The 13,159-nt window shown below is 36.8% G+C and overlaps 2 protein-coding genes across 6 annotated transcripts in view; one reads left to right on the forward strand and one right to left on the reverse strand.

The window, feature by feature from the left end:
- The window catches only part of LOC141428284 (uncharacterized), a 155,422-nt gene that overhangs the window by 32,422 nt on the left and 109,841 nt on the right, over nt 1-13,159 (reverse strand). The gene's annotated exons all lie outside the window — the stretch shown is intronic.
- Nucleotides 8,486-13,159, forward strand: part of LOC141428292 (uncharacterized) — a 74,968-nt gene continuing 70,294 nt past the window's right edge. For all 4 annotated transcript variants that reach the window (XM_074088217.1, XM_074088236.1, XM_074088208.1 and 1 more), the window contains exon 1: nt 8,486-8,863. The gene's annotated coding sequence lies outside the window, so the exon portion shown is untranslated. The remainder of the gene's footprint in view (nt 8,864-13,159) is intronic.

Genomic DNA, 13,159 nt, shown 5'->3' on the forward strand with positions numbered 1-13,159 from the left:
CATAAGTGTTTACATTTATAATCTGGGCACTTATTTAAGTAATTATGACATATGCTTAAGAAACGATGGTAGAAGACTTTTTTTGCATGCATATGGCAAGAGACATGTTTGCATTTAAATGTTAGTTGTTTCGTGTCGGGATTGCATGGGGTTGCGGGCACTGCTGCAAGCGCCGTGGCGCCTCGCTGGCGATGGTATCAGCACGCCGCACGCGACCGTCCGGAATATGCTCCTGTGCTTTACCATCTACTTGTTTTTTTGCGCAACTTATAAGGCTCTAGAGTAAATATAAGTTTTTAAGCTGAACTAGGCCAGCGACCGCCGACAGAAATAGTATGTCCGCTGCAGTGGATTCCACCAGGATATATTTATTTACGTTTCCTTTTCCATTCATAGATAAAAGCTCTACATCGCCTTTGATAAACACATGCACTAACTACTTTAACTAACGGTAAAATCTTACGAGTACCTTTCAGTTCGCTATTTCAGCGACAAAGCGGCCAGGGGACTGATAATTGAAATAACATCACTAGTATAATTTGAAAGTGGCAAAAATCCATGATAATCCGCATATTGCTGCAAAACAACAACAGCTCAAATATTTTTTTCTACTAGGTATCTGGAACGATTAATATTTATTAAATTGATGTTATAAATTCCACAGAATTTTTTGTTGCTCGAGAAATGCTGGGCGGAATTGGAAATTCATTTAAAAATTTGAAAGATATTAGTAAATTAGGGTCTGATGATGGAATACTTGAAATAACGAGTAATTCTCCAAATACAAGATGTTCAGGTATTAGGGTTAGTGAGACCGAACTCCCCTGTATTATGTCTTTCAGGATTTATTAATCGTCGTAGTTTTTTTTTTCCTTACATTGAACTATGTTTAAAGTGTACCGACCAAACCAAACCAAACAGTAAAATTTGGTGATAAAAGACGGCAACCAGAACTTCTCAATGATAAGTATTTCATAGTTTGCGATTTGATTGCTTTGATTATGGTTGTTAACTAATTTTTATGTTAGTAATTGCAGTACGTACATAGTTACATACTCGTATGTGTACACATATGTGTAACCGGGACTAAATTGCTACAAATGATTAAGTAGGTACAATTTATGTAGTGAGAGAGTTGATGGCGACAAAGCAGGAGAACTCTATCTTCTACACATAGGTAAAGGCTTTGCGTGGGAGAAAACAATTATTATTACGGATAACTCGTTACATATTGCTTATTATAAGCAAGTACCTGGGCGACCGAGCTTTGCTCGGGCTAAAACTCGATAATACGCGTTTTCCCAGAAATAACACCAAGCTAGACCGATTTATCATCCTCGAAAACCCCTACATACCAAATTTCATCGAAATCGTTGGAGCCGTTTCCGAGATTCTGATTATAGACCTTTATATGTACAAGAATTGCTCGTTTAAAGGTACCTATTAGATAAGTACTTTTAAAAGATGATGTGCAGTTCACATTGTAGTTATTTCCAAGTCGCCCCTCTAAAAAGCAAGAACTATTTTTTTTACAAAAATATCAACCCAACTTCATTGATCGGTAGGTATACGTAGATAGCGCATACAGAATTAATGTTATAAGTATATTTATACTTATTTATTTAGTGGTGGAACTTTTACTACTTTTTAAATATATCTAAAATTTTAGTTACTTTTCAAATTTTTTATTTCAAATTCAACACAATTTTTCCCACATTCGAACAGTTTTTTCGAATGATGCGACTTCAAACATATTATCGGTTCTGAGGAGAACTGGAGGCTAATGGCATAATAAACTGAAAAGTGATTACTGTAATTAGAGAGCATCGAATTACATATTAACGAGCCATATTGATGAGTTTATCAGAGATCACAACATGATTAATTATGCTGAATTGCCGAGAGACCGGAAATATTTTATAACATTTGCATTGCTGTTCACCCCAAGTTTATAAACACACATAAATATAATAAAACAGTAGAAAGATAAAACTGTACAGCTGTGTACAGGATGTTTTCCGTTATTTAGGTTAGTAAATATGAATATCCCTTGTAAGGTTTTTCATCTGATTCTCAAACGAAAATGTCACTGACGTGGTAGGTACATTTCGAAAATCGACCAAAGAATGGAAACATTTGTCAACCACTATTTAAAAAACCTACCAAGTGCGAGTCGGCTTAGTGCACCGAGACTCCATACACAGCCTAAGCTGGTATGTAGTAAGTAGGAGCTATTAAATATGACTTTATGTATGAATAAGTTCGCAATCACGTACTCATAAATCATGGAATGACCTTTGATGTTAAAGTAAAATAACGATACATCTCTACGAAAAGTGACGTTTTAGTGACATTAAATGCAAATATATCTCATATAGGTACTGCAAAATAGCTTGTATATACTTGGTTTGGATAGGTACTTCACTAAATGTAAAAAAACTTCAGTTGCCCCATTTGGTACATTCAAGGATTTTAAACATTTTACTCATCTATCATGTACTTTATACAAACTTGACTAGTGTATTTCAATACAGAATTAATGCAACTGTTTATATACTTAGTTTAATGGAGGAATTTCAATATTTGTTTCTTAAATATTGACGCTTTATTGTTTACATTTAGGGGCTGTTTCGCCGTGATGCCGTCTCCGTCTATCCGAACAAAACAAATAGAGACGGCATCACACCTAACCGCCAGTTAACACTAATCAATGGATGGTGAAACAGCCCCTTAGTATTTAAAAAATTGTAAAAACAATGGCTGCGGCGTCTAACCAAATTTTAAATCGACGTTCGTGGCGGAAGTATCTTCAGACGTGGCAGCTCTGGGCAACATACGAGTAGGTCTGCTTTGAGCCACAATAAAGTTTACTAATACTGCATTCGCCACGAGTTATTTTAACAACTACCCCAGGTAGAGTTCCCCGGGAAGATAGAGTTGCCACAACCCCCATCCATCCCCCACCCCATTACTCGTCGTAGTTAAGTGATAATACCAGGTACATTGGTCTTTGATAAAGCACATATAAAAAAATACTAAAACCCAAGAAGTCGTACCACAGACTAAATATGTTTTCTTGTACTCTATGAAGATCTTTTAACATAGTTCCAACACACTCCCTTGTTAAAATGATCTACTAGCTCGACAATCAAACAAAAGCACATAACATTGAACAATCAACATAACTAAAATAACTACACTCTTACTATTCCTAGCTGTTCCACAAACTTATAATGTTTGGGTGAACCTAAACTTTTAGTAAGGATATCTGCAGGCATGTCAGTTGTATTTAAATATTTAATTTTCACACTGTTATTATCTACAGCTGTCCTTACAAAATGGTACCTAACATCAATATGTTTACTACTCTTATGGAACAAACAATTTTCAGTTAATTTTTGTGCACTCTGGTTATCATTGTAAACGACTACAGCAGTACACAAATCAGTTCTACAGTTAAGTTCTGACATCACATTTTTTAGATAAATCGCCTCTTTACTAGCCTCACATATAGCCATATACTCGGCTTCTGTACTAGATAAAGCAATAGTAGACTGTTTTTTACACTCATGTGATACTATGCTGCCTGACATTTTAAAGATATATCCAGTAAAAGATTTCCTGTCAGTTGGATCTGAGGCCCAATCTGCATCAACATAACCTGTCAGATCCTCATCATCTTTAACATATCTCAAGCTAAAGTTTTTGGTACTCTGCAAATACCTTAAAATTAATCCCCACTAAACACTGTTCTGTTTAATTCATCTACACAAGAAGTCTGTTTTTTTTACAACTCATTCATCCATTCAGAAACAACATTTAAAACCGAACTGTTTAGTTAGTTTAACTATGTGAACAATTGTCCCAGAATTTAATAGATTTTCTCGTTTACAATACAATTTTCTGGTTTCGTGAACGAGATTTTTTTCTCAGTGTACCGCGTTCGGCGGTGCAGAAAACGTTTTATTTTCTCCGGCTTAGACGTCGGTCACCCAGGACAGGAGTTACATGGCAGCACACGCAATGAAAAGAAACAATTTGTTGAATCAGGCCTGAGAATCAGGCGTTACTTTGAGGAGGTCAGTATACTAGGTAAACTAAAATAACTATAGTTATTTGTTATGCAAGGCTGGAAAGTAACTGTTTGGCACAAGTGCTTATATTGAAAGCCGAGCCAGCGAAGGATTCTAGGATTGAACCACGAGCGAAGCGAGAGGTTCAAAAGAAGAAGCCTGAGCGTAGTCGAGGGTTTCAAAGGCACGAGATGCTAAACAACTTTACAGCCGAGCGAAACACACAATTTTTCACCTCACGACAGCGAGAAAAATGTAGATGGAAGAAAATAAATTGAACACTCTTATAAATCAGTTTCAGGTTATGCTAGCTAGCTTATGCCAATGGCTTCTTCTAAATCGCAGAATTCTCATCCCATGGAAATATAAAATACATCCACGTTCTTGTCTCCATAATAAGAGTGAATTTCAAAGTCCGAGTATAAGTTCAGCTTTCTAGATCCAGGGTTTGGGTTGGACGTTGATAAGTGAGTTAACCGGTAATTTTTACATTAAATTATGCAAGTAGCTAAACCTACTTAAAATTAAAATAATTATTAGGTACTAGAATTGGTAGGTAATAACAGTGTGAAGTTTTTCCCTCCGGTCGGCGCGTTCTGAATTTAACCACATAATTATCTATCTACCTATTTGTCTTTATTATTTGTGAATAAACACGAAAAAACTTATGCAATAGAACAAAATGTAAATAAATGTTATCTATTTTTTATTAGGTATTATTAATAACAACAATACTTATCTAATAACAAGAATGAAAACACTAACGCATTTATATTGATGAAATAATGACAAACCACGTTTCAGAACGTGTCATTGTGCATTTTTTTCTCGGGTGTGTTTCCGAATCTCTTTTCATCATTTGATATCCTATTTTCTTCCTGTGCTGTGTGTTCTGTATTTTTTTTGTAATTATAGACGCATTTGGAATAATTTCAGAAAACTGAAATGAGCTTTATTATTACTAAATAAATGTTTAGTAATAAGAACAAAATAACAGATTAATGAACAGATTTAAATATTAATTCAACAATGTATGAAGAATTTTCTTTGTGAACACGTCAATATTCAACGCTTACTTCCTCAACCTCGTATCTACCCGAAATGTATACAACAAATCAACACACTATCGTACTTACCGTAAAGATGATTCTAAAGCAATATTGTGGCCAGATACGAGGTTGTGAAAGTAAGTGGTCGATATGTATTTTCAAGGCGGCACCCGTTCACGATAACGTTCGAATTTCAAAAACTCTTTCCAGCCAAGAGGAGAAAAAGCGACTTTCCACGCAGATTTCGAAGGATAAAGACAGCTTTTTCGAGCTAGTGAGGTGAAAAAACAATTACTTTGCCCAGCCGCTCTATTGTGTCCTCGACAAGGGTGATTTGAAATTATCATGAGGTTAAAATTATTTCGTAGCTATCATAAGGTCGCAGGTGAGCAAAGTAATTGTTAACGTTCATGAAAAGAAACTTCTGAAAACTTTATGTCGAGAAAACTCGCCGCGCCGCAGGTCGCGCGTAGTCGAGGCCGAGACGTTTCGCGTAAGGGGGATGGAATTTTGCTACCGTCATCCAGTGCCCATAGTGTAATTTTTCGGTTACAAAATACGTCTCAATCGCGTTCGCGTTAAAATCTCAATTTATATGGAAACACAAAGAGCGCCTCTAGCGGATTGTTTGCGATGTTCGTGTTTCCATACACATTGAGATTTTAACGCGTACGCGATCGTGACGTATTTTGTAACCGAAAACTTATACAATGGGCACAGCACTACACTGCATGCGATGTTAAAAAGCTAAAAATTATCTTCAAGAGTTTTCTGAAATTCTCACGGGATAAGGCATATGCTGCCTTAGAAGATTATTTAAACTGACAGCAATGATGCTGATGATGAATATCAGTTTATACCTGTCTACTCTCACAAATATATGAATAAACGAGATTTTAAGAAAATAATGGTAGTAATAAGTTTAAAAAAAGTTAGTTTCCATACAAACGTGTTTTTTTCCCTACATCCTTCGTGTGTGGTGTGAGTCTGAGTCGCAATTGGCCGAATTTTTATTTTATTCGATGAAAGCGGGAAGAAAGCTTCAGTCAAAGTCTGATTATAGGTACGCGGGTGAAATCGCAGACAAAAGCTATAAACGACTAACGTTACTGAATGACTGACAGACAGCGTACACCTAAACCATTGGGCGGAGTTAGAGATTTGTTTGCCACCATATTAATTGACCGTCGTAGAGGTGTACTAAGAAGTGATTTTTGATGTTCCCATTGCACGGTCTAGGGAATAAAAGTGATTTATTATTTTCGATTAAAAGTCTCGACACACACTTTGCCAGTTTTTTGTTTCAATTAAGTAGAATAGCCAATGTGTCCTTAGGTATCAACTATCTACTTAAAACTACAATCAATAATTTTACTACCTACGCGAAGTTGCGAGAAAAAGCTAGTTTAAAAAACCAGTCAAGAGCATGCGGGGCGGGCCATGCTATGCTATGCTATACATGCGAGTAGGGTTCCGTAGTTCCCAACCTTGCCTTAACTTGACTTTACCTTAGAAATATTTTTTACAAAAACTTAAAAACTGATCAACTGATTAAGTTGCAAATAATTTTCCTAGATTTTTTATATTAAGCTTAACTTTCGTGATGTTTTCATATTTTGAAATATTGAAGTGTTTCCGAAAATATTCACTTTATCAAAAATGGTTTTTGCAAACCCCTATTCATTTTCAAATACCTATACAACGATATCGCACAACATATAAAAAGAAAGAAAGTATAACAGAACTATTTTCCATTACAAAAATATTTTTAAGATATTTTTAATCTACTTCGGCATGGAAATGCAAAGCTCGTGTCTGTTATAAGGAAATACAACCTGTCAACATGCTACTCATAAATAAATTCAAAACAATTTTCAATCGTATCAGCACGCGATTTCGTATTTTGCTACAGTAAACAGTTAATACTTTCATGTTAAGGACCGTAAAGCTTAATTCAAAAGATAAAAGTCATAATAAAATTATATAAGTAGGTAAGGTACTAAAAGTGTTACAATACGGTATTTGACTATTTTTCAATCAAAGCTGACAATGACAATAGAATGGAAAAACAATTTCATAAGTGAAAAATAATTAAATACCGGCCAAGAGCGTGTCGGACACGCCCAAGATAGGGTTCCGTAGCCATTACGAAAAAAATCAAGTAATACATATTATGTGCGTTATAACATAATGAAAACACTTACTACAGTCTTAAAATCTATTACCAGAAAAAGAGTGTATCTTCACGGCACTTACGTCCTTTTGTTGAGAAGCGCAGTTTTTCGGAAATAACTCAAAAACGGTATATCCGATCATGTTGAAACCAATTTGCGTTGAAATAATTTATTAAGCATTACCTTCCCATATTTTTTGGACAAACGGTTTACAAGGTAGGGAGGGGGGGGGGGGGGACACAATTTTTGCTACAATGGGAGCGATTATTTCCGGAAATCTTCACTTAATCAAAAAGTTTTTGAGAAATCTTACTATCTTTTCAAAAGAGCTGTCGAAATATGTGTCACACGTTGATGCAAGTATTTTTTTTTTAACAAAACTAAATAGCGGCTTTGACAAGACATCTGCACTCCAATTTTCATTGATATACATCTTGTAGTTTTCGAGTAAAATGCCTGTGACATACGCGGACGGACAGACAGACGGACTTGACGAAACTATAAGGGTTCCGTTTTTGCTATTTTGGCTCCGGAACCCTAAAAATGGAAAAAATAATTAAAAATTAACAGTGAGTGACGTCACTCGCAAGTAGCGCCATACCTACTGCATAGAGAAAAGCATTGTAGAAAGAGTCAAATATTATAATTTGAAAATAACACCCTAAATTCCATTTTCAATTAGTATTAGCTATCTACATATTTTCAATATTCTAGATATGGCAAATTCAGGCTTTGTACTTCAAATACCGTGTAACGTTCTGGATGAAAATTTGTGACCTACAGTTAGTGTAGGTACCTTTTTTATCAGAGATCTTAATTTAGTTACATCCGTGAACCATTATTATTTGTTCAGTGCAAAATAAAATATAGATAATTAAATGTAGTATTTTCATAAAATAAGTCTTAACGGTTGTAGGTACTGTGTGTAAAAGACGTACAGGAAAAATTGATTGAAGAATCCAAGCAAAGCGTGTGAATAGCCTTTAACACGCGACTTAAATTTTACTTATTGTAGTCGATTGATGTACATATTTGCCTTTCCAATAATAGTCTCGAGTGTGTTAAAAACTGTATTTGTTATAATAATGTTGTTGCAACGTGGGAGGGTGAAGGAAGGCGGCAGTATCGAGCGTGGGCGCGCCGCCCTAGCGCCACAGAAGCCCTACACCTACAGTCGAGTCCGCCGAGAGGCAAGACGCGCACGCCGCCGCCGCTCGCCGCCCTCGCCCGCGCCCCCCCGTAGGGCCCGCGCCCGCAGCGCCACGACCACGGCGACGCGCCGGCAACGGCTCGCGTTAGCTTGCCAGTTGCCACATTGCCGAGCGGAAAACTGCATACACAGCACTCCAGTTATTCACGCGAACGGCATCGCACGTGCACTTATGCGTGCCCGCGATCACTACGCCGACGATCTGCGAAAACCGCCCCTCTGATTCAGCTTGACTCCGCAGCAATTGACCAGTTGGACGATTCTATTCAAAGTGTGACTTTAATAACATGTTATGTGGCACAATACTCGTGTTTGACGAATAAATTGGGCGGCGCCACGTCTACGTCATGCTACAGGGTAATGCATTTATTATTAAGTAAATCACTTTGATTGAATTGTATTTGTGCTTACGATTAATTTTATTGTAAGTTCGCAATATTTTTTGCATATATTTTAAGTGTCTGCAAATATTTTTATTTCAGAATTATTTATCTACTTATGTACTTCTAAGTATGCTTTTCATCAAATTAAAATCGTTACTTATGAGTAGTGTAAAAAGGTGTCTTGTATTTAAATTCATGAAGGAACATATGTATCTAGTAGCACCTATGTAAATCGAAATTGAGTATAATTTGTTATTTAATAAGTATGGAAGGTTTTCATTTTCATATTGTTGCGGTTGAAAAGATGTTATGTAAAATGAAAGATTTTTGGGCGTGGATAAGCTACGTTTCCGAAATATAATTTAAGTTCACCATACTGCATGAGCATACCATACATACTGAGCGGCAAAAAATCTGGCCCTTAAATGTGTGCAAAAATAGGTAATTTTGTATGTAGAGTACAATTTTGTGCCGCTGAGTATATTAGCATTGAGTTAAAATTTTTTGGCCGTAAGGTAGTAAGTGACTAGAGAGACTTTGGAAGATTCTTGACATGAACTCTTTAAAGACAGGAAGCATATTACGAGTAGATACGTTGACCGAGTACTTAGAAATGGTTTTTAGGGTTCCGGAGCCAAATTGGAAAAAACGGAACCCTTATAGTTTCGCCATGTCTGTCTGTCTGTCTGTCCGTCCGTCTGCGGCTTTGCTCAGGGACTATCAATGCTAGAAAGCTGTAGTTTTGCACGGATATATATGTAAACTATGACGACAAAATGGTATAATAAAAAAATAAAATAACATTTTTATTAGGTTACCTCCCATAGACGTAAAGTGGGGGTGAGTTTTTTTTCTCATCCAACCCTATAGTGTGGGGTATCGTTCGATAGGTCTTTAAAAACAATTAGGGGTTTGCTAAAACGATGTTTCGATTCAGCGACTTGTTAGCGAAATATTCAACTTTAAAGTGCAAATTTTCATTAAAATCGAGCGTCCCCCCCCTCTAAAATCTAAACTAGTGTGTGGTGGAAAAATATGAAAAAATTCAGGATGGTAGTAAGTATATCAAACTTTCAAGGAAAACTATAACGGTTAAGTTTGCTTGAGAATTATTAGTAGTTTCAGAGTAAGCTATAAAATATACCTAAACTATGGAAGGTTCCGTATAAAATACGAAATCCTTAGAACATATTACTTAATTTTATGTCAACCCTATTTCGGACGTGTCCGACACGCTCTTGGCTGGTTTTTGGTTTATATGATTACTCTATAATCTCTTTACACCTGTAATAATTAAACAAGAATATGAACGCAATCTAACTTTCCGTAAATCCACGAAGTTAAAACGTACCATTCAGTCATCATAATTATTAATATACTAATTGTACCAGAAAACATATTAGTACAGGTTATTTATTTATTTTCAGATACATAATATGCAAGGTTTTTTAAGATATACAATAGAAAACCGGCCAAGAGCGTGTCAGACATGCCCAAGATAGGATTCCGTTGCCGTTAAGAAAAAATCAAGTAATGTTTTCTAACGATTTTGTATTTTGTGCGGAATCTTCCAAGTTTAGGTATATTTTATACCTTAGGCTACTATTTACTCTTAAACTACTCATAGTTCTCAGGCAAACTTAGCCGTTATAGTTTTTCTTGTAAATTTTATATACTTACTAGTCATGATTTTTTTCTACCTAATCTTTCAAAATTACAGTTTAGCTTTTAGAAGAGGGAGGGGGACGCACGATTTTAATGAAAATGTACACTGCAAAGTTGATTATTTCGCAAACACATCACTGCATCTAAAAATCGTCTTCACCCCCCCCCCCCAAGATTTTTAAAGACCTGTCCAAAAATTCCCCACACTATAGGGCAGCGGTTCTTAGTCTTTTTGGCTGACGACGGACGGCTTAATATATTTGTAGCCCGCAAATACCGCAAAAATTTACGTCAAAGGAAAATATTAAAAAATAACAACAAATATTTTTTTCGAGGCTTTTATCAGAGAGTCTCTGCGACCCATCCCAATACCACCCGCGACCCAAATTTGGTTCGCGAACCGAGGTTAGACGAGAAAAAAAAACACCCCCACTTTACGTATGGGAGGTACCCTAAAATATATTTTCTTTTTTTACCATTTTGTCGGAAAGTTGGTACAATATATATATTACAGCTTTCTAGCAAATATAGTCTCTGAGCAAAGCCACGGACGGACAGACAGACAGACATGGCGAAACTATAAGGGTTCCCTTTTTACCATTTTGGCTACGGAACCCTAAAAAGACAAATATTTCTGTTCGTTTGGGTCCTTTTTTGCGGATTGGTATATTAATAAAAATGAAACCGAAAAGTAAAACTGGGCTTGGAAATAAATATATTTTACTGAGAAACCCGATAACTTCCAGTATAAGTAGGTACTCATAGAGTCGATAGCAATTTATACCATCTAAGGTTGATGATATCTTGCTACTACCACAGAATAGACTGCTACTTCGTTAAATTTAACAAATAATTTATTATCTACTTTTTGTCGATGTTCACCGTTAAGAATTTATGATAGGGACAACAATGGAAAACAAACGGCCGTAGCGAGGCTGTTTTGTGCTTGTTGGAAACTTAAGTTCGCCCCGGGGGCGGGCCGGGACTTACGATCCCAGTAAAGGGATTTTTGGTGATATTTAATGAAGCGATAGATAGTACATGATGATACCTATCCCGAAACATGAACCTCATTATCAACACCGCCAGCCGACTAATGTGATAATCAATAGTTACCCGCTTCTTCTGTCGACTACATACATAATAGTAGCCTACACTTGTTACAGCTGTTTAACTAGAACCGTAATTTACCGACCTCGTGATTTCCGACATCTTGATAGTTGTTAATTAATATCATACACGCGTGTGTCGTTTGATTTATGGTTTGATAGGTTAGACCAGAGGCCGTATTGCCTAACGTTTCTGATGCTTGCGATCGCAATCAATGACAGTTTTTGTATGGGAAATCTGTTATTTGATTGCGATCGCGAGCGTCAGAAACGTTGGTAGGTAATACGGCCTCAGAGACCATATTGCCTAACGTTTCTAACTGATGCTCGCGATCGCAATCAATGACAGTTTTTGTAAGCGAAATCTGTTATTTGATTGCGATCGCGAGCGTCAGAAACGTTGGTAATACGGCCTTAGAGACCATATTGCCTAACGTTTCTGATGCTCGCGATCGCAATCAATGACAGTTTTTGTAAGCGACATCTGTTATTTGATTGCGATCGCGAGCGTCAGAAACGTTGGTAATACGGCCTCAGAGACCATATTGCCTAACGTTTCTGATGCTCGCGATCGCAATCAATGACAGTTTTTGTAAGCGAAATCTGTTAATTGATTGCGATCGCGAGCGTAGAAACGTTGGTAATACGGCCTCAGAGACCATATTGCCTAACGTTTCTGATGCTCGCGATCGCAATCAATGACAGTTTTTGTACGCGAAATCTGTTATTTGATTGTGATCGCGAGCGTCAGAAACGTTGGTAATACGGCCTCAGAGACCATATTGCCTAACGTTTCTGATGCTCGCGATCGCAATCAATGACAGTTTTTTTACGCGATAATCTGTTATTTGATTGTGATCGCGAGGGTCAGAAACGTTGGTAATACGGCCTCAGAGACCATATTGCCTAACGTTTCTGGCACTCTTGGTTTCCCATACAAAAACTGTCATTTGATTGTGTTCGCGAGCATCAGAAACGTTAGGCAATACGGCCTCTGGTCGATCCCTCGGTTTTGGGTGAATTTCAAAATTTAGACACTAACTTAAATTTAAATTTAAAATTAGTATGAAAGCTATGTCACAAGAAACACGAATTAATTAAAGGGTAATTTTGTGTCACAATGGAACTTCTTCCAGTCAGTCGTCTTAATGGGTTAACGTGGTGATGGTGGTGTGGGTGGTGGTTTTGGTCTTCTCTCTACTCTTACACAAGTACCTACCTAAATAGTGCAGGTCCGTAGAAACAAATAAAATAAAAAAGTCAGTCATGCAAATTTAGTCACTTGATTGGATTGGGATGGTAACGCTACCAATGAGGGCTAAATAGAGGTAATGAAGGCGAAATATCGGTAGATGGCGTTAGTATCATGAGGTCTTGGTCTTGCTTCGATAATACGAGTTCATTTGCCATATTCAGGGAATGTAATTACCCTGTTAAGAAGGAGAAGAAGAAGAAGAATACGAGTTCACCTATTACACGTTCGCCGAGAGTAAACG

Source organism: Choristoneura fumiferana, chromosome Z (genome assembly GCF_025370935.1).
Source record: "Choristoneura fumiferana chromosome Z, NRCan_CFum_1, whole genome shotgun sequence".
In the NCBI taxonomy this organism is placed as follows: Eukaryota; Metazoa; Arthropoda; class Insecta; order Lepidoptera; family Tortricidae; genus Choristoneura; species Choristoneura fumiferana.